This window comes from Ovis aries, chromosome X (assembly GCF_016772045.2).
Source record: "Ovis aries strain OAR_USU_Benz2616 breed Rambouillet chromosome X, ARS-UI_Ramb_v3.0, whole genome shotgun sequence".
NCBI classification, from domain to species: Eukaryota; Metazoa; Chordata; class Mammalia; order Artiodactyla; family Bovidae; genus Ovis; species Ovis aries.
The window spans coordinates 52,984,843-53,005,209 of record NC_056080.1 but is presented as its reverse complement, the minus strand read 5'-3'; the positions used below and the strand labels follow the sequence as shown (position 1 = coordinate 53,005,209).

At 38.5% G+C, this 20,367-nt stretch overlaps 1 protein-coding gene across 6 annotated transcripts in view; it reads left to right on the top strand.

The window, feature by feature from the left end:
- The window catches only part of PFKFB1 (6-phosphofructo-2-kinase/fructose-2,6-biphosphatase 1), a 136,023-nt gene that overhangs the window by 32,274 nt on the left and 83,382 nt on the right, over positions 1 to 20,367 (top strand). The window contains exon 2 of one of the 6 annotated variants that reach the window (XM_060407821.1): positions 18,503 to 18,645. The exons of the other annotated variants lie outside the window; for them this stretch is intronic. The gene's annotated coding sequence lies outside the window, so the exon portion shown is untranslated. The remainder of the gene's footprint in view (positions 1 to 18,502; positions 18,646 to 20,367) is intronic. 6 annotated transcript variants of the gene reach the window in all.

Genomic DNA, 20,367 nt, shown 5'->3' with positions numbered 1-20,367 from the left:
TATGTCCTGGCTATCATAAATAGTGCTGGATACGTATATTCTTATCACCATTTTCATAACTGTTTTGGACTTTTTAAAGATTTGTTCTTCCTTTCTTCTTTTTTGTCTTCTGTTGTGATTTGATGACTGTCTTGTGTGATGTGTTTGTATTTCTTTCTGTTTTTGTGCGTATTGTAGATTATTGCTTTGTGGTTACCATAATGTTTTTTTTTCTTTTTTCAAATTTATTTATTTTTAATTGAAGGATAATTGCTTTAAAATATCGTGTTGGTTTTTACCATACATCAACATCAATTAGCCATAGGTATACAAATATCCCCTCTCTCTTGAACCTCCCTCCCAACATCCACCTCATCCCATCCCTCTAGGTTGTTACAGAGCCTTGGTCTGAATTCCTTGAGTCATACAGCAAACTTCCACTGGCTATCTATTTTACATATGGTAGTATATATGTTTCCATGATATTTTCTCCATTTTTCTCACCCTCTCATTCCCTGCCAACAGCATGTCCATAAGTCTATTTTCTATGTCTACATCTCCATTCTAGATTCCATATATATATATATATATATATGCATTGATATATAATATTTGTTTTCCTCTTTCTGACTTACTTCACTATTTATAATAGGCTCTAGGTTCATCAACCTAATTAACACTGGCTCAATTCATTTGATCCAGTCCCATCACTTCATGGCAAATAGATGGAGAAACAATGGAAACAGTGAGAGACTTTATATTCCTGGGCTCCAAAATCACTGCAGATGGTGACTGCAGCCATGAAATTGAAAGATGATTGCTCCACGGAAAAAGCTATGACCAACCTGGACAACATAGTAAACAGAAGAGGCATTACACTACCAACAAAGGTCCATCTAATCCAAGCTATGGTTTTTCCAGTAATCATGTATGAATGTGAGAGTTGGACTATAAAGAAAACTGAGTGCTGAAGAACTGATCCTTTTGAATTCTGGTTCTGGAGAAGACTCTTGAGAGTCCCTTGGACAGCAAGGAGATCAAACCACTCAACCCTAAAGGAAATCAGTCCTGAATATTCATTGGAAGGACTTATGCTGAAGCTGAAGCTCCAATATTTTGGCCACCTGACACATATAATTGTCTCAGTGGAAACAATGAAGGCAGGAGGAAAAGGGGACGACAGAGGATGAGATGGTTGGATGGCATCACCAACTCAATGGACATGAGTTTGAGCAAGCTCTGGGAATTGGTGATGGACAGGGAACCCTGGCATGCTGCAGTCCATGGGGTCACAAAGAATCAGACACGACTGAATGACTGAACTGACTGAAATGCATTTATTTTTATGGCTGAGTAATATTGCATTGTATATATATGTACCACAGCTTCTTTATCCATTCATCTGTCAATGAACATCTAGGTTGCTTCCATGTCCTAGATATCATGAATAGTGCTGCAATGAACATTGGGATACATGTGTTTTTTTTCAATTATGATTTTTTCAGGGTATATGCCCAATAGTGGAACTGTTTTGTCATATGGTATTTTTATTCTTAGAGTTTTAAGCAATCTCCATACTGTCTTCCTTAGCGGCAGTATCAATTTACATTTCCACCAACAGTGGAAGAAAGTTCCCTTTTCTCCACAACTTCTCTAGCATTTATTGTTTGTAGTTGTTTTTTTTTTTTAATGATGGCCATTCTGACTGATGTGAGGTCATATCTCATTGTAGTTTTGATTTGCATTTAATAATGAGCAATGTTGAGCATCTTTTCGTGTGTTTAATAGCCATCTGTATATCTTCTTTAGAGAAATATCTGGTTAGGTCTTCTGCCCACTTTTTGATTGGGTTGTTTGTTTTTCTGGTATTGAGTTGCATGAACTGCTTATGTATTTTGGAAATTAATTACTCTGTCAGTTGTTTCATTTGCTATCATTTTTTCACATTCTGAAGACTGCTTTTTCACCTTGTTTATAGTTTCCTTTGCTGTGCAAAAGCTTTTAAGTTTAACTAAGTCTCATTTGTTTATTTTTGTCTTTATTTCCATTACTCTAGGAGGTGGATCATAGAAGATCTTGCTGTGATTTATGCTACATATGTTCTGCTTATGTTTTCCTCTAAGAGTTTTATGGTTTCTGATCTTACATTTAGCTCTTTAAACCAGTTTAAATTTATCTTTGTGTATGATGTTAGAAAGTATTCTAATTTCATTCTATTTAAAACACCTAGGAATAGACCTACCTAAGTAGACAAAGAGTCAGACACGACTGAGCGACTGAACTGAACTGACGTAGACAAAGAGCTATATACAGAAAACTATAAGGCACTGATGAAAGAAATCAAAGATGACATAAACAAATGGAGAGATATTCCATGTTCCTGAGTTGGAAGAATCAATATTGTGAAAATGACTATACTACCAAATGCAATCTACAGATTCAATGTAATCCCTAGCAAATAACCAATGACGTTTTTCACAGAACTAGAATAAAAAAAATTTCACAATTCGTATGGAAACACAAAAGACCCAGAAAGGCAAAGCAATTCTCAAAAAGAAAACTGGAGCTGGAGGAATCAATCGTCTTGACTTTCGACTATACTACAAAGCTACAATCATCAATAGAGTATGGTTCTGACAGAAAAACAGAAATACAGACCAATGGAGCAAGATAGAAAGTTCAGAGATAAATCCATGCACCAATGAGCTTTGTCTTTGACAAAGGAGGCAAGAATGTACAATGGGGCAAAAATAGTCTCTTCAATAAGTGGTGCTTGGAAAACTGGACACCTACCATGAGGTTTTGATGGAGCAATCTTTCTATACACACTATACACAAGATTGTTTTAAGTTGCTAGTCTCTTAATTTCAAATGCATTTCAAATATCTTGCATCTAAAATCTCCTCATTGCACAATTATTGGTTTTGATATTATATTTTTGTGCAGATTGTTTCCTGCCTTTATTATATGTTTGCCTTTACTGTTCAGCTTTTCCATTTGTAAATTTCTTGTTTCTAGTTGTGAGTTTTTCTGCCTACAGAAGTTCCTTTAGCATTTGTTTTAAATATGGGTTCATGGTGTTGAATTTTCTATTTTTTAAAATTAATTCATTCATTTTAATTGGGGGCTAATCACTTTACAATATTGTAGTGATTATTGCCATACACTGACATGAATCAGCCATGGGTGCACATGTGTTCTCCATCCAAAAATCCCTACCCACCTCCCTCCTCATCCCATCCCTCCAGGATCATTTCAATACACCAGCCGTGAGCACCCTGTCTCATGTATTGAACCTGAACTGGTGATCCATTGCATATATGATAATATACACATTTCAATGCTACCCTATCAAACCATCCCACCCTTGCCTTCTCCTACAGAGTCCAAAAGATTGTTGTTAACATCTGTGTCTCTTTTGCTGTCGTACATATTGGGTCATCTGTACCATCTTTCTAAATTCCATACATATGTATTAGTATATTGTATTGGTGTTTTTCTTTGTGACTTACTTCACTCTGTATAATAGGCTCCAGTTGCATCCATCTCACTAGAACTGATTCAAATGCATTATTTTTAATGACTGAGTAATATTCCATTGTGTATATGTACCACAGCTTTCTTATCCATTCGTCTGCTGATGGACATCTAGGTTGTTTCTAAGTTCTGGCTATTATAAACAGTGCTTGTATGAACATTGGGGTACACATGTCTCTTTCAATTCTGGTTTCCTCAGTGTGTATGCCCAACAGTGGGATTGCTGTGTCATATGGCAGTTCTATTTCCAGTTTTTTAAGGAATCTCCACACTGTTCTCCATAGTGGCTGTACTAGTTTGCATTCCTACCAACGGTGTAAGAGGGTTCCTTTTTCTCCGCATCCTCTTCAGCATTTATTGTTTGAAGACTTTTGGATAGCAGCCATTCTGACCGGCATGAGATAGTACCTCATTGTGGTTTTGATTTGTATTTTTCTGATAATGAGTGATGTTGAACATTTTTCATGTGCGTGTTAGCAATCTGTATGTCTTCTTTAGAGAAATGTCTGTTTAGTTCTTTGGCCCATTTTTTGATTGGTCGTTTATTTTTCTGGAATTGAGCTGAATGAGCTGCTTCTATATTTTTGAGATTAATTCTTTGTCAGTTGTTTCATTTGCTATTATTTTCTCCCATTCTGAAGGTTGTCTTTTCACCTTGCTTATAGTTTCCTTCATTGTGTAAAAACTTTTAATTTCAATCAGGTCCCATTTGTTTATTTTTGCTCTTATTTCCATTACTCTGGGAGGTGGGTTATAGAGGATCCTGCTGTGATTTATGTCAGTTAGTGTTTTCCCTAAATTTTCCCCTTGGAGTTATATAGTTTCTGGTCTTACATTTAGATCTTTAATCCATTTTGAGTTTACTTTTGTGTATGGTGTTAGAAAGTGTTCTAGTTTCATTCTTTTACAAGTGGTTGACCACTTTCTCAGCACCACTTGTTAAAGAGATTGTCTTTTCTCCTTTGTATATTCTTGCATCCTTTGTCAAAAATAAGGTGTCCATAGGTGCAAGGATTTATCTCTGGGCTTTCCATTTTGTTCCCTTGATTTATATTTCTGTCTTTGTGCCAGTACCATACTGTCCTGATGACTGTTGCTTTGTAGTATAGTCTGAAGTCAGGTAGGTTAATTCCTCCAGTTCCATTCTTCTTTCTCAAGATTGCTTTGGCTATTCAAGGTTTTTTGTATTTCCATACAAATTGTGAAATTATTTGTTCTAGTTCTCTGAAAAATGCTGTTGGTAGCTTGATAGGGATTGCACTGAATGTATAGATTGCTTTGGGTAGTATACTCATTTTCACTATATTGATTCTTCTGATCCATGAACATGGTATATTTCTCTATCTATCTATGTCCTCTTTGATCTCTTTCACCAGTGTATTATAGTTTTCTATATATAGGTCTTTTTTTTCTGTTATGTAGATTTTTTTTTCTGTTAGGTAGATTTATTCCTATGTATTTTATTCTTCTTGTTGCAATGATATACGGAATTGTTTTCTTAATTTCTCTGTTTTCTCATTGTTAGTGTAGAGGAATGCAAGGGATTTCTGTGTGTTAATTTTATATCCTGCAACTTTACTATGTTCACTGATGAGCTCTAGTAATTTTCTGGTGGAGTCTTTAGGGTTTTCAATGTAGAGGATCATGTCATATACAAACAGTGAGAGTTTTACTTCTTCTTTTCCAATCTGGGTTCCTTTTATTCATTTTTCTTCTCTGATTGCTGTGGCTAAAACATCCAAAACCATGTTGAATAGTAGTGGTGAGAGTGGGCACCCTTGTCTTGTTCCTGACTTTGGGGGAAATGCTTCCAATTTTTCACCATTGAGGATAATATTTGCTATGGGTTTATCATATATGGCTTTTATTATGTTGAGATGTTCCTTTTATTCCTGCTTTCTGGAAGGTTTTTTTTTTTATCATAAATAGATGTTGAATTTTATCAAAGGCTTTCTCTGCGTCTATTGAGATAATCATGTGGTTTTTATCTTTCAATTTGTTAATGTGGTGTATCACGTTGATTGATTTGTGGATATTGAAGAATCCTTGCATCCCTGGGATAAAGACCACTATGGTCATGATGTTTGATATTTTTACTATGTTGTTGGGTTCTGTTTGCTAGAATTTTGTTAAGGATTTTTGCATCTTGTTCATCAGTGATATTGGCCTGTAGTTTCCTTTTTTGTGGCATCTTTGTCTGGTTTTGGTATTAAGGTGATGGTGGCCTCATAGAATGAATTTGACATTTTCTTTCCTCTGCAATATTCTGGAAGAAGTTGAGTAGTATGGGTGTTAGCTCTTCTCTAAATTTTTGGTAGAACTCAGCTTCGTGAAACCATCTAGTCCTGGGCTTTTGTTTGCTGGAAGATTTCTGATTACACATTTGATTTCTGTGCATGTGATGAGTCTGTTAAGATTTTCTATTTCTTCCTGGCTCAGGTTTGAAAAGTTTTACTTTTCAGAGGATTTGTCCATTTCTTCCAAGTTGTCCATTTTATTGGCATATAGCTGTTGACTGTAGTCTCTTATGATCCTTTGTATTTCTCTGTTGTCTGTTCTGATTTCTCCATTTTCATTTCTAATTTTATTGATTTGATTCTTCTCCCTTTGTTTCTTGATGAGTCTGGCTAATGGTTGTCAATTTTATTTATCTTCCCAAGGAATCAGCTTTTAGCTTTGTTGACTTTTGCTATGGTCTCTTTTGTTTCTTTAGCATTTATTTCTGCCCTAATTTTTATAATTTCTTTCCTCCTACTTACCCTAGGGTTCTTCATTTCTTCCTTTTCTAGTTGCTTTAGGTGTAAAGTTAGGTTATTTATTTGACTTTTCTCTTGTTTCTTGAGGTAAGCTTGTATTGTTATGAACCTTCCCCTAGGCACTGATTTTACTGAGGCCCATAGGTTTTGGGTTTTTGTGTTTTCATTTTCATTTGTTTCTATGCATATTTTGATTTCTTTGTTTATTTCTTCTGTGATTTGTTGCTTATTCAGAAGTCTGTTGTTTAGCTTCCTTATGTTTGTATTTTTAATAGTTTTTTCCTGCAGTTGATACCTAATCTTACTGCATTGTGATCAGAAAAGATGCTTGGGATGATTTCAGTTTTTTTTTTTTTTTTAATTTACCAAGGCTTGATTTATGGCCCAGGATATGATCTGTCCTGGAGAAGTTTCCGTGTGCACTTGAGAAAATGGTGAAATTAATTGTTTGGGGGTGAAATGTCCTATAGATATCAATTAGGCCTAACTGGTCCATTCTATCATTTAAAGTTTGTGTTTCCTTGTTAATTATCTGTTTAGTTGATCTATCCATAGGTGTGAGTGGGGTATTAAAGTCTCCCACTATTATTGTATTATTGTTAATTTCCCTTTTCATACTTGTTAGCATTTGCCTTGGTGCCCCTATGTTGAGTGCATATATACTTATAACTGTGTCTTCTTCTTGGATTGATCCTTTGATCATTAGGTATTATCCTTCTTTGTCTCTTTTCAGAGCCTTTATTTTATAGTCTATTTTATCTGATATGAGTATTGGTACTCCAACTTTCATTTGGTCTCTATTTGTGTGGAATATCTTTTTCCTACCCTTCACTTTCAGTCTGTATATGTCCCTTGTTTTGAGGTGAGTCTCTTGTAGACATCATATATAGGGGTCTTGCTTTTGTATCCATTCAGCCAGTCTTTGTCTTTTGATTGGGGCATTCAACCCACTTACATTTAAGGTAATTATTGATAAGCATGATCCCGTTGCCATTTTTTGTTGTTTTGAGTTCGAGTTTATACACGTTTTCTGTGTTTCCTGTCTAGAGAAGATCCTTTATCATTTGTTGGAGAGCTGGTTTGGTGGTTCTGAATTCTCTCAGCTTTTGCTTGTCTGTAAAACTTTTGATGTCTCCTTAACATTTGAATAACATCCTTCCTGGGTACAGTAATCTGGGTTGTAGGTTTTTCTCTTTCATCACTTTAAGTACATCTTGCCATTCCCTTCTGGCCTGAAGAGTTTCTATTGAAATATCAGCTGTTATCCTTATGGGACTCCCCTTGTGTGTTATTTGTGGTTTTTTCCCTTGCTGCTTTTAATATTTGTTCTTTGTGCTTGATCTTTGTTCATCTGATTAAAATGTGTCTTGGGATGTTTCACCTTGGGTTTATCCTGTTTGGGACTCTCTGGATTTCTTGGACTTGGGTGGCTATTTCCTTCGCCACATTAGGGAAGTTTTCAACTATTATCTCCTCAAGTATTTTTCATGGCTTTCTTTTTGTCTTCTTCTGGGACTCCTATGATTCGAATGTTGGGACATTTGACATTGTCCCAAAGATCTCTGAGATTGTCTTCATTTCTTTTAATTCTTTTTTTCTTTTTTCCTCTCTGCTTCATTTATTTCTATTATTCTATCTTCTACCTCACTTATCCTATCTTCTGCCTCTGTTATTCTACCATTGGTTCCCTCCAGAGTGTTTCTGATCTCAGTTATTGCATTATTCATTATTGGTTGACTCTTTTTTTTAATTTCTTCTAGGTCTTTTTTAAACATTTCTTGCATATTCTCAATCCTTGTTTTCAGACTATATATCTGTAACTTCATTTTTTCCCCAAGATTTTGGATCATCTTTACTATCATTATTCTGAATTCTTTTTCAGGTAGACTCCCTATCTCCTCCTCTTTTGTTTGGTTTGGTGGGCATTTACCATGTTTCTCTACCTGATAAATATTCCTCTGCCTTTTCATCTTGTTTAGATTGCTGTGTTTGGGGTGGCTTTTCAGTATGTTGGAGGTTTGTGATTCCTCTTTATTGTGGAGGTTCCCCCCTTTGGTTGTGTTGGAAGAGTGCTTGTCAGGGTTTCCTGGTTAGGGAAGCTTGCATAGGTGTTCTGGTGGGTGGAGCAGGATCTTTTCTCTCTGGAGTGCAATAAAGTGTCCAGTAGTGAGTTTTGAGGTGTCTATGGGTTTGGTGTGACTTTGGGAAGCCTGTATATTAATGCTCAGGGCTATGTTCCTGCTTTGCTGGATAATTTGCATGGTATGTCTTGCTCTGGAACTTGTTGGCTCTTGGGTGGAGCTTGGTTTCCGTGTAAGTATGGAGGCTTTTAGGTGAGCTCTTGTCAATTAATGTTCCCTGGAGTCAGGAGTCTTCTGATGTTCTCAAGTTTTGGACTTAAGCCTCCTGTCTCTGGTTTTCAGTCTTATTCTTACAGTAGCCTTAAGACTTCTCCATTCATACTGCACTGATGATAAAACATATAGGTTTTTGGCGAAAAGATTCTCCACAATGAGGGACACTCAGAGAGGTTCACAGAGTTACACGGAGAAGAGAAGAGGCAGGAGGGAGATAGAGGTGACCAGGAGGAGAAGAGAGAGAATCAAAAGGGGAGAGAACAAGCTAGCCAGTAATCAATTCTCTATGTGCTCTCTATAGCCTGGAACACCCAGAGAGGTTCACAGCATTGGGTAGCAAAGAGAAGAGGGAGGGAGGAGATAGAGGTGACCTGGGGGAAAAAATGAAGAGTCAAAGGAGGAGAGAGTAATCAAGCCAGTAATCACACTCCTAAGTAAAAATTGACACTGAAGATTGGATTCTTAAAGGTACAAAATTAATAGCCAATACCAAAAAGCAAAGATTAAAAATCTAGAGTGTAGGTTAGATTCTCAAAAATACATTATTAAAAAAGCAAAACAGGGGGAGAAGGAGAAGATGGCGGAGGAATAGGATGGGGAGACCACTTTCTCCCTCACAAATTCATCAAAAGAACATTTCAACCCTGAGTAAACTTCACAAAACAACTTCTGAATGCTGGCAGAGGACATCAGGCACCCAGAAAAGCGGATCATTGTCTTCAAAAACAGGTAGGTAAAATATAAAAGACGGAAAAAAGATACTAAAGAAGTAGAGAGGGAGCTCCATCCCGGGAAGGGAGTCATAAAAAGAGAGAGGTTTCCAAACACCAAGAAACACTCTCACGGCCGAGTCTGTGGCCAGCCTTGGAAGCACAGAGGGCCACATAACAGGGAGGAAAAATAAATAATAAAAAGCAACAGATTATGAGTCCAACGGTAACTCCCCCAGCAGAAAAGCAGTGCAGACGCCTGCATCCGCCACTAGCAAGTGGGGGCTGGGCAGGGAGGCGCGGGCTACAGTGCTTTTCAAGAACCGGGCCAGAATGCCCTGATCGTAACCTGAGCAAACTAACTTGGGCTAGCAAGCCAGATTGTGGGATAGCTACTGCACGAAAAGCTCTAACATAAGACACTGCCAGGACTGTGCACAGAACAAAGGATGGAATAGAATTAGCCCGCTGTAGACCATCCCCCTCTGATGACAGGCAGACAGAGCCGGAAGGGCCGGAAGGGGGCAATCGCAGCCCAGAAAAACTTCCAAACTGCAAGCAAGCTTCTTTACTAACTAAGACTTCTTGGGGTTCCAGACAGTCACCATCTGCCTAATAAGGGGCGTCAGTTGTACACCCAGAAAACTGAGCAGCAGTGTCGGGAAAGGTGATAAGTCACAGTGACTGTGCTCGCCAAACTCCCGAGTTGCTTGGACCTGGGAAGGGCACAAAACACAGGCCCAACCGAGTCTGCACCTCTGAGGACTACGTGAGTGCCTGAGCTTGAGCGGCTTAGACCGAGGAGGTGTATGCAGACCAGGGCCAGCCTCAGATGGTTCCTGGCAGAGCAACCTAGAGTCTGAGCGGTGTGTGCCATAAGCGGGGACAGGCCCAGCGGGACTGAGACAGTATGAACACATGCCAATGTTATTTGTTTGCAGCATCCCTCCCTCCCCACAGCACTACTGAACAAGTAAGCCTTAAAAAAAAAAGTGTCCATCCCCGTCCCCCTTGTGTCAGGGCGGAAAACAGACACTGAACAGACCAGCAAACAGAAGAAGCTAAAACAGAGGGAACCACCTTGGAAGTATAGATCTTAAGAAATATAAGCCAGACCAAGGAACTATCTGAAAATGATCTGACCCCACACTGCCCACAACACCACCAGAGAAGTCCCAGATTTACCTTTGCTATTTTTACTATCATTCTTTTTGTTGTTGTTTTGTTTTTTTTCTTCTTTTTTAAATTTTATTTTAACATTTTTTTTTAATTTTTAAGTTCTTAAAGCAAATATATATATATATTTGTGGTGGTTGTTTTTTTTAATAAGTCATGTGACTTTTTTTTTCTTTCTTCTTCATTTTTTCTTTAATATTGTATTTTTGAAAATCCAACCTCTACTTTAGATTTTTAATCTTTGCTTTTTGGTATTTGTTATCAATTTTGTACCTTTAAAAACCCAATCTTCAGTACCCATTTTTACTTGAGAGTGAGATTATTGACTTGACCACTCTCTCCTCCCTTGAACTCTCCTTTTTCTCCACCAGGTTGCCTCTGTCTTCTCCTCCACCCTTCTTTTCTCAACCTAACTCAGTGAATCTCTGTGTGTTCCAGATAGTGGGGAACACTTAGGGAACTGATTACTGGCTGGATCTGTCTCTCTCCTTTTCATTTCCCTCTTTTATGCTCCTGGCCACCTCTGTCTCCTTCCTCCCTCTCCTCTTCTCTGTATAACTCTGTGAACATCTCTGAGTGGTCCAGACAGTGGAGCGCACATAAGGAAGTGATTACTGCCTAGTTTGCTCTCTCCTCTTCTGATCCCACCTCATCTCATTCCAGTCACCTCTAACTACCCCTCCCTCTTCTCTTCTCCATGTAACTCAGTGAGCCTCTCTGGGTGTCCCTCAATGTGGGGAAACTTTTCATTTCTAACCCAGATGTTTTATCATTGGTGCTGTATAGATGGAGAAGTCTTGAAGCTACTGTAAAATAAAACTGAAAACCAGAAGCAGGAGACTTAAGTCCAAATCCTGAGAACATCAGAGAACTCTTTACTCCAGGGAATATTAATAGATAAGAGCTCATCAAATGCCTCCATACCGACACTGAAACCAAGCATCACCCAAGGGCCAACAAGTTCCAGAGCAAGACATACCATGCAAATTCACACAGGAACACACCGCTGAGCTTCAAAATACAGGCAGCTCAAGTTACTCCAAAACCATTCACGTCTCATAACTCATTACTGGACACTTCATTGCACTCCAGAGAGAAGAGATCCAGTTCCACCCACCAGAACTCTGACACAAGCTTCCCTAACAAAGAAACCTTGACAAGCCACTGATACAACACCACCCACAGTGAGGAAACTCCATAATAAAGAGAACTCCACAAATTGCCAGAATACAGAAAGGCCACCCCAAATGCAGTAATATAACCAAGATGAAGAGGCAGAGGAATACCCAGCAGGTAAAGGAACAGGAGAAATGCCCATCAAACCAAACAAAAGAGGAAAAGATAGGGAATTTACCTGATAAAGAATTCCGAATAATGATAGTGAAAATGATCCAAAATCTTGAAATCAAAATGGAATCACAGATACATAGTCTGGAGACAAGGATTGAGAAGATGCAAGAAAGGTTTAACAAGGACCTAGAAGAAATAAAAAAGAGTCACTATATAATGAATAATGAAATAAATGAGATCAGAAACACTCTGGAGGCAACAAATAGTAGAATAACAGAGGCAGAAGATAGGATTAGTGAAATAGAAGACAGAATGGTAGAAATAAATGAATCAGAGAGGAAAAAAGAAAAACGAATTAAAAGAAATGAGGACTATCTCAGAGACCTCCAGGACAATATGAAATGCTCCAACATTAGAATTATAGGAGTCCCAGAAGAAGAAGACAAAAAGAAAGACCATGAAAAAATACTTGAGGAGACAATAGTTGAAAACGTCCCTAAAATGGGGAAGGAAATAATCACCCAAGTCCAAGAAACCCAGAGTCCCAAACAGGATAAACCCAAGGCAAAACACACCAAGACACATATTAATCAAATTAACAAAGATCAAACATAAAGAAGAAATATTAAAAGCAGCAAAGGAAAAACAACAAATGACACACAAGGGGATTCCCATAAGGATAACAGCTGATCTTTCTATAGAAACTCTTCAGGCCAGGAGGGAATGGCAAGACATACTTAAAGTGATGAAAGAAAATAACCTATAGCCCAGATGACTGTACCCAGCAAGGATCTCATTCAAATGTGAAGGAGAAATCAAAAGCTTTACAAACAAGCAAAAGCTGAGAGAATTCAGAGACCAAAAGATAGCAGGAGTAGCTATATTTATATCAGATAAAATAGACTTTAAAACAAAGGCTGCGAAAAGAGACAAACAAGGACACTACGTAATGATCAAAGGATCAATGCAAGAAGAAGATATAATAATTATAAATGTATATGCACCCAACATAGGACCACTGCATTATGTAAGACAAATGCTAACAGGTATGAAAGGGGAAATTAACAACATCACAATAATAGTTGGAGACTTTAGTACCCCGCTCACACCTATGGACAGATCAACTAAACAGAAAATTAACAAAGAGACACAAACTTTAAATGATACAATAGACCAGTTGGACCTAATTGATATCTATAGGACATTTCACCCTAAAACAATGAATTTCGCCCTTTTCTCAAGTGTACGCGGAATCTTCTCCAGGATAGATCACATCCTGGGCCATAAATCTAGCCTTGATAAATTCAAAAAATTGAAATCATTCCAAGCATCTTTTCTGACCATAATGCATTAAGATTAGATATCAATTACAGGAGAAAAACTATTAAAATTTTCAACATATGGAGGCTGAACAACACACTGCTGAATAACCAACAAATCACAGAAGAAATCAAAATATGTATAGAAATGAATGAAAATGAAAACACAACAACCAAAACCTGTGGGACACTGTAAAAGCAGTGTTAAGGGGAAAGTTCATAGCAATACAGGCATATCTCAAGAAACAAGAAAAAAGTCAAATAAATAACCTAACTCTACACCTAAAGCAACTAGAGAAGGAAGAAATGGAGAACCCCAGAGTTAGTAGAAGGAAAGAATTCTTAAAAATTAGGGCAGAAATAAATGCAAAAGAAACAAGAGACCATAGCAAAAATCAACAAAGCCAAAAGCTGGTTCTTTGAAAGGATAAATAAAGTTGAGAAACCATTAGCCAGACTCATCAAGAAATAAAGGGAGAAAAATCAAATCAATAAAATTAGAAATGAAAATGGAGAGATCACAACAGAAAAAAAACAAAAATACAAAGGATCATAAGAGATTACTCTCAGCAATTGTATGCCAATAAAATGGACAACGTGGAAGAAATGGACAAATTCTTAGAAAAGTACAACTTTCCGAAACTGAACCAGGAAGAAATAGAAAATCTTAACAGACCCATCACAAGCATGGAAATTGAAACTGTAATCAGAAATCTTCCAGCAAACAAAAGCCCAGGTCCAGAAGGCTTCACAGCTGAATTCTACCAAAAATTTCGAGAAGAGCTAACACCTCTCCTACTCAAACTCTTCCAGAAAATTGCAGAGGAAGGTCAACTTCCAAACTCATTCTATGAGGCCACCATCACCCTAATACCAAAACTTGACAAAGATGCCACAAGGAAAAAAAACTACAGGCCAATATCACTGATGAACATAGATGTAAAAATCCTTCACAAAATTCTAGCAATCAGAATCCAGCAACACATTAAAAAGATCATACACCACGACCAAGTGGGCTTTATCCCAGGGATGCAAGAATTCTTCAATATCCACAAATCAATCAATGTAATACACCACATTAACAAATTGAAAAATAAAAGCCATATGATTATCTCAATAGAGGCAGAGAAAGCCTTTGACAAAATTCAACATCCATTTATGATGAGAACTCTCCAGAAAGCAGGAATAGAAGGAACATACCTCAACATAATAAAAGCTATATATGACAAACCCACAGCAAACATTATCCTCAATGGTGAAAAATTGAAAGCATTTCCCCTAAAATCAGGAACAATACAAGGGTGCCCACTTTCACCGCTACTGTTCAACATAGTTCTGGAAGTTTTGGCCACAGCAATCAGAGAAGAAAAAGAAATAAAAGGAATCCAAATTGGAAAAGAAGAAGTAAAACTCTCACTGTTTGCAGATGACATGATCCACTACATAGAAAACCCTAAAGACTCAACCAGAAAATTAGTAGAGCTAATCAATGATAATAGTAAAGTTGCGGGATATAAAATCAACACACAGAAATCTCTTGCATTCCTATTCACTAATAATGAGAAAGCAGAAAAAGAAATTAAGGAAACAATTCCATTCACCATAGCAACGAAAAGAATAAAATACTTGGGAATATATCTGCCTAAGGAAACTAAAGACTTCTATATAGAAAACTATAAAACACTGATGAAAGAAATCAAAGAGGACACTAATAGATGGAGAAATATTCATGTTCATGGATCAGAAGAATAAATATAGGGAAAATGAGTATACTACCCAAAGCAATCTACAGATTCAATGCAATCCCTATCAAGCTACCAATGGTATTTTTTACAGAGCTAGAACAAATAATTTCACAATTTGTATGGAAATACAAAAAACCTCAAATAGCCAAAGCAATCTTGAGAAAGAAGAATGGAACTGGAGGAATCAACCTGTCTGACTTCAGGCTCTACTACAAAGCCACAGTCATCAAGACAGTATGGTACTGGCACAAAGACAGAAATATAGATCAATGGAACAAAATAGAAAGCCCAGAGATAAATCCACACACCTATGGACACCTTATCTTCGACAAAGGAGGCAAGAATATACAATGGAGAAAAGACAATCTCTTTAACAATTGGTGCTGAGAATACTGGTCAACCACTTGTAAAAGAATGAAACTAGAACACTTTCTAACACCATTCACAAAAGTAAACTCAAAATGGATTAAAGATCTAAATGTAAGACCAGAAACTATAAAACTCCTAGAGGAGAACATAGGCAAAACACTCTCCGACATAAATCACAGCAGGGTCCTCTATGATCCACCTTCCAGAATATTGGAAATAAAAGCAAAAATAAACAAATGGGATCTAATTAAAATGAAAAGCTTCTGCACAACAAAGGAAACTATAAGCAAGTTGAAAAGACAGCCTTAGGAATGGGGGAAAATAATAGCAAATGAAGCAACTGACAAACAACTAATCTCAAAAATATACAAGCAACTTATGCAGCTCAATTCCAGAAAAATAAATGACCCAATCAAAAAATGGGCCAAAGAACTAAACAGACATTTCTCCAAAGAAGACATACAGATGGCTAACACATGAAAAGATGCTCAACATCACTCATTATCAGAGAAATGCAAATCAAGACCACAATGAGGTACCGTTTCACACCAGTCAGAATGGCTGCGATCCAAAAGTCCACAAGCAATAAATGCTGGAGAGGGTGTGGAGAAAAGGGAACCCTCTTACACTGTTGGTGGGAATGCAAACTAGTACAGCCACCATGGAGAACAGTGTGGGGATTCCTTAAAAAACTGAAAATTGAACTGCCTTATGACCCAGCAATCCCATGCTGGGCATACACACCGAGGAAACCAGAATTGAGACACGTGTACCCCAATGTTCATTGCAGCACTGTTTATAATAGCCAGGACATGGAAGCAACCTAGATGTCCATCAGCAAATGAATGGATAAGAAAGCTGTGGTACATATAGACAATGGAGCATTACTCAGCCATTAAAAAGAATACATATGAATCAGTTCTAATGGGGTGGATGAAACTGGAGCCAATTATACAGAGTGAAGTAAGCCAGAAAGGAAAAAGCAATACAGTATACTAACACATATATATGGAATTTAAAAAGATGGTAATGATAACCCTATATGCGAGACAGTAAAAGAGACACAGATGTAAAGAACAGACTTTTGGACTCTGTGTGAGAGGGAGAGCGTGGGATGATTTGGGAGAATGGCATTGAAACATGTATACTCTCATGTAAGAAACGAATCGCTAGTCTAGGTTCGATACAGGATACAGGATGCTTGGGGCTGGTGCACTGGGATGACCCAGAGAGATGATATGGGGAGGGTGGTGGGAAGGGGGTTCAGAGTTGGGAACTCATGTACACCTGTGGTGGATTCATGTCAATGTATGGCAAAACCAATACAGTATTGTGAAGTAAAAAAATAAAATTTAAATTTAAAAAAGATTTTAAAATGCATATATAAATAAATAAATAGAAAATAATAAAGCAAACCAAATCACAAGAATTACAAAAAATATATATGAAATTTGTTTTAAAATAGAGCCTTTTTGCAAGGTAATAGTAGGTTATAAAAATGAAAATTAAAGAAGTAACAAAGGACTGAAATTTTTTTTAATTTAAATGATAATAGTAAAATATATCTAGGAATTTCTCTGGAGCTGTTGTGGGTAGCGTGGGGTAAGTTCAGTTTCAGGTAGTTCCTTGTTCCAGCTTATACTTCTTCTTGAGGTCTATAGACCCCTTCCAATGTAGTCGGTGCTAACTACAGGGTTTTAATCTGTTGCACCTGTTACTTCCAAAGCAGTTCCCTCTGTTTATTTTGGTTTCTTCTGTTTGCAAGTCTCTTCAGTGTCTAACTTCCACCTTGGCACAAGGGGATGGAGGTGGTCACTTATTTAGGCTCACTTGTTCATTCGTGCTGTGGGGAGGGAGGAACACTGCAAACAAATATCACTGGTCTGTGTGGGGAGTGTGCGCAGTGTCTTGGCCACACTGGCAAAGACACAGACTCGGTTGAGCCTATGTTTTGTGCCCTTCCCAGGTCCAAGCATCTCAGACAACCAGGTGCTTGGAGAGCGCACTCTCCCCAGGTGAGGCAATGTGTCTTATCACCTCCCCAGTCCCAGCTGCTCATTTTCTGGATGGCAGTGGGTGCGCCCATCTCAGTTGTGTCATGTGTCTCCTCTGGGGAGATGATCTCTGGCTGTGACCCTCCTGGCAGATATCAACCGTCCAGGATCCCAGGAAGACTTGGTTAGCAACTGGGAGCCTGCTCGCAGTTTGGTAGAGGATGCCATCTTTGGGGCTGAGATTGCCCTTTGCTGGCTCTGTCTGTCTCCTGCCTGCCTCTCTGCCTCCAGTGAGGGATGGGTTGGTCCGCAGCCTGCTTGCTCTCCTCTTGTAGTCGCTCAGTCCTTTGTCTGTGAGCAAGCCTGGCAGTGCCTTAGGTTAGAGCTTTTTGTGGGAAGTTCTCTCTCTCTCTCTCTCTCTCTCCCTCTCTCTCTCTCTCTCCCTCTCTCTCTCTCTCTCTCTCTCTCTCTCTCTCTCTCTCTCTCTCTCTCTCTCTCTCTCTCTCTCTCTCTCTCTCTTTTTCCCTCTCTGGCTATTGCACAGTTTGGGTTAATATCTCATGTTAGCTCCCCGAGATTGTCCTCAGGGCATACAGGCCTGGTCCTTACCCTAAGCAATGCAGCCTGCTCCTCCCTGTTCAGCCCCCACTTGCTGGTGGCAGATGCAAGCAAGTATCTGGGCTACTTCTCTACTGGGAGGTGCAGTTAGGCACGTAATCTGTGGTATTTTTTTTTCTCCCAGTTATATTGCCCTCTGAGATTCCAAAACTCCCCACAGACCCGCTGGTCCGAGGGTTTCCTGGTGTTTGGAAACTTCTCCTTCATGACTTCCTCCCCAGGACGGGTCTCCTTCCCTAACTCTTTTGTCTTTCCTTTTATCTTTTATATTTTGTCCTACCTCCTTTTGAAGACAATGGGCTGCATTTCTGGGTGCCTGGTGTCCTGTGCCAGCTTCAGAATTTATTCTGTGGAAGTTGCTGAGTGTTCAAAAAATTGTTCAATGAATTTGTGGGGGAGAAAGTGGTCTCCCTGTCCTATTGCTCTGCCATCTTAGCCAGCTCCAGTATTGAAGTTTCTTAGCTTTTGCTTATCTGCTTTGTTCAGTCTGTAAGTCTGACTCTTTGCAACCCCATGAACTGTAGCACACCAGGCTTCCCTGTCCTTTACTCTCTCCCAGAATTCGTTCAACCTCATGTCCACTGAGTCAGTGATGCCATCCAATCATCTCATCTTCTGTTGCCTCTCTTCTCTTGTCCTCAATCTTTTGCAGCATCAGAGTCTTTTCCAGTGAGTAAGCTCTTCGCATCAGGTGGCCAAAGTATTGGATCTTCAGATTCTCCATCAGTCCTTCCAATGAATATTCAGGGTTGATTTCCTTCAGGATTGACTGGTTTGATCTCCTTGCTGTCCAAGGTAATCTCAAAAGCCTTCTCCAGCACCACAATTTGAAAGTTTTAATTCTTCTGGGCTCAGACTTCTTTGTGATCCAACTCTCACATCCATACATGACTACTGGAAAAACCATAGCTTTGACTGTATGCACCTTTATCAGCAAAGTGATGTCTCTGCTTTTTAATATGCTGTCTAGGTTTGTCATAGCTTTTGTTAGAGGAGCAAACATCTTTTAATTTCATGGCTACAGTCATGGTCCACAGTGATTTTGGGAGCCCAAGAAAATGAAATCTGACACTGTATCCCCTTTTCCTCATCTATTTGCCATGAAGTGCTGGGACCAGATGCCATATTCTTAGTTTTTTGAACGCTGAATTTTAAGCCAGTTTTTTCACTCTCCTCATTCACCTTCATCAAGAGTTTCTTTAGTTCCTCTTCACATTCTGTCATTAAAATGGTATCACCTGCATGTCTGAGGTTGTTTCTATTTCTCCTGGCAATCTTGATTCTAGCTTGTGAGTCATCCAGCCCAGCATTTCATATGATGTACTCAACATGTAAGTTAAATAAGCAGGGAGCCAATATACATCCTTGACATACTCTTCCCAATTTGGAACCAGTCTGGTTTTCCATGTCCAGTTCTAACTGTCGCTTCTTGTACTGCACACGGGTTTCTCAGGAGGCAGGTAAGTATTCCCGTCTCTTCAAGAATAACTCAGTTTGTTGTGATCCACATAGTCAGACTTTAGCATAGTTAATGAAGTAGAAGTAGACATTTTTATGGAATACATTTGTTTTTTGCTACGATCCAGTGGATGTTGGCAATTTGATCTTTGGTTCCTCTGCCTTTTCTAGATCCATATTGTACATTTGGAAATCCTTGGTTCACATACTGCTGAAGCCTAACTTGAAGGATTTTGAGCATAATCTTGCTAGCATGTGAAATGAGTACAAGTGCACAGTAATTTGAACATTCTTTGCCATTGCCTTCCTTTTGAATTGAAACAAAAACTGACCTTTTCCTGTCCTGCAGCCACTGCTGAGGTTTGCAAGTTTGTTGGCATATTGAGTGCAGAACTTTGATAGCATCATCCTTCATCCTTTAGGATTTGAAAGAGCTCACCTTGAATTCTGTCACCTCCACTAGCTTTGTCCATAACAATTCTTCCTAAGGCCCACTTTACTTCACATGCTAGGATGTCTGGCCTTAAGTGAGTGACCACACTGTCGTGGGTATCTGGGTCATTGAGAGTTTTCTGTACAGATTTTCTGTATATTCTTGCCACCTCTTCTTAATCGCTTCTGCTTCTGTTAGGTCTTTGCTGTTTTTGTCCTTTATTGTCCCTATATTTACGTGAAATATTCCCTTGATTTCTCCAGTTTTCTTAAAAAGTCTCTAGTCTTTCCCATTCTATTGTTTTCCTCTGTTTCTTTGTGTTGTTCACTCGAGAAATCTTTCTTATCTCTCTTTGCTATTCTCTGGTACTCTGCATTCAGTTGGGTGTATATTTCCCTTTCTCCTTTGCTTATCATTTCTCTTCTGTTCTCAGCTATTTGTAAGGCCTCCTCAGACAACTAATTTGCCTTCTTGCATTTTTTTCCCCTTGAGATAGTTTTGGTCACCACCTCCTGTACAATGTTATAAACCTCCATCCATAATTCTTCAGGCACTCTGTCTACCAGATCTAGTCCCTTGAATATTATACTCATCACCTCCACTGTATAATGATAAAGGATTTTATT